Here is a 1,443-nt window from a genome sequence, read left to right on the forward strand (position 1 = left end):
CAAGGAAGCTGAGGCCCAGAGAAGCTAAGTAATGCCCACTCATCCAGCTGGACAATGTCAGGGCTGGGCTTTGGGGACCCAAAAAGACTGATTCCAGAACTGTAAACTGATCAGGCGTGGAGCCAGGATGGGCATCTTTAGTCTGAGGCTTGGAGCAGGTCATCCCTCTAGAGCGCAGCTTCATAAAATAGCACTAAGCACAAATGATGAGCAAGGGGAGGGAGGCCACTCTGGCCCTTGCTGGCCGTTGGGCTGCAGCTACCATCATCCCTGAGGCCAGTGGGGAGGCAGTTAGCCTCAGAGTTTCTTTCCCACCCCTGCTGCGCTGGTGTTGGGAGGCCTCTGAGCTGGGGCTTAGCCTAGGGAATAAGTGTCTGAGCGCTTGGACTCACCAGTCCAGGGCCAAGAAGCCCATGAGAAGCAGTGTCCAACCTTGGAAGGGATGGCAGGGAGTCAGTGTTTGGTAAGAATGGCCTGGGGAAAAGATGGGGGAGCTGACCGGGAAGGGGAAAAAGGCACATCTCACCCAACCATAGGCTAGCCATGACCTTCCTCCCACCCAGGGCAGCTCAGCCACGAAAGGTGGCCACAGCACTGTTTAGTCAATACCTACTCTTCAGGCCACTGTGCAGGCCTTGTGAGAGCTCGTTCCAAAATACCTCCAGGAGAAGACCAGGCTCAAGTGTCACCTGCCTTCAGTGGCACAACCAATAGGAAAGAACAAGAATTTAGAGATGCGCCTGATTCCAAAATTGAGAGTCACTCAGGCCTTGGCTTTGCATGTGTAGCCATGGGCCCAACACACTTTCTTCCCAGAGTAGAGTCAGAGATATGGCCCACAAGCCAAGAACCAGGACTCACATTTATAAATAATTGGACAATCAAAGGGAAGTATTTCATAAACATAAAAATGATCCCAAATCAAAATTCCAGTGGCCATAAAGTTTTATTGAACACAGCTATACTCATTCCTTTGTGAATTGTCTAGAGCTGCTTTTGGGCTACGACAGCAGTGGCCACAGACCACGCAACCTGCAAAGCCTAAAATATTTATTATACTGTCTGATCCTTTGCAGAAAGTTTGTCAATCCCCATCCTGCAGCATCAATTTTATTCATAGATGCAGTGCAAAAACTCATTTGAAATATTTCATATGGCCGGGCACAGTGGCTAACTCCTGTAATCCCAGCACTTTGGGAGGCAGAGGCAGGTGGATCACCTGAGGTCGTGAGTTTGAGATCAGCCTGGCCAACATGGCAAAACCCCACCTCTACTAAAAATACAAAAATTAGCCAGGTGTGGTGGCACATGCCTATAATCCCAGCTACTTGGGAAGCTGAGACAGGAGAATTGCTTGAACTCAGGAGGCGGAGGTTGCAGTGAGCTGAGAAGGCACCATTGTACTCCAGCCTGGGCAACAGAGCAAGACTCTGCCTAAAAAAA

The 1,443-nt window shown here is 50.0% G+C and overlaps 1 long non-coding RNA gene across 1 annotated transcript in view; it reads right to left on the reverse strand.

Moving 5' to 3' along the window:
• Positions 1 to 796: 796 nt before the first annotated feature.
• Positions 797 to 1,443, reverse strand: part of LOC119468592 — a 15,730-nt gene continuing 15,083 nt past the window's right edge. The window contains exon 4 of the long non-coding RNA XR_005197291.1: positions 797 to 808. This is a non-coding gene — a long non-coding RNA (uncharacterized LOC119468592). The remainder of the gene's footprint in view (positions 809 to 1,443) is intronic.

This window comes from Cebus imitator, unplaced genomic scaffold, assembly GCF_001604975.1.
Source record: "Cebus imitator isolate Cc_AM_T3 unplaced genomic scaffold, Cebus_imitator-1.0 Scaffold18, whole genome shotgun sequence".
Classification (NCBI taxonomy): domain Eukaryota; kingdom Metazoa; phylum Chordata; class Mammalia; order Primates; family Cebidae; genus Cebus; species Cebus imitator.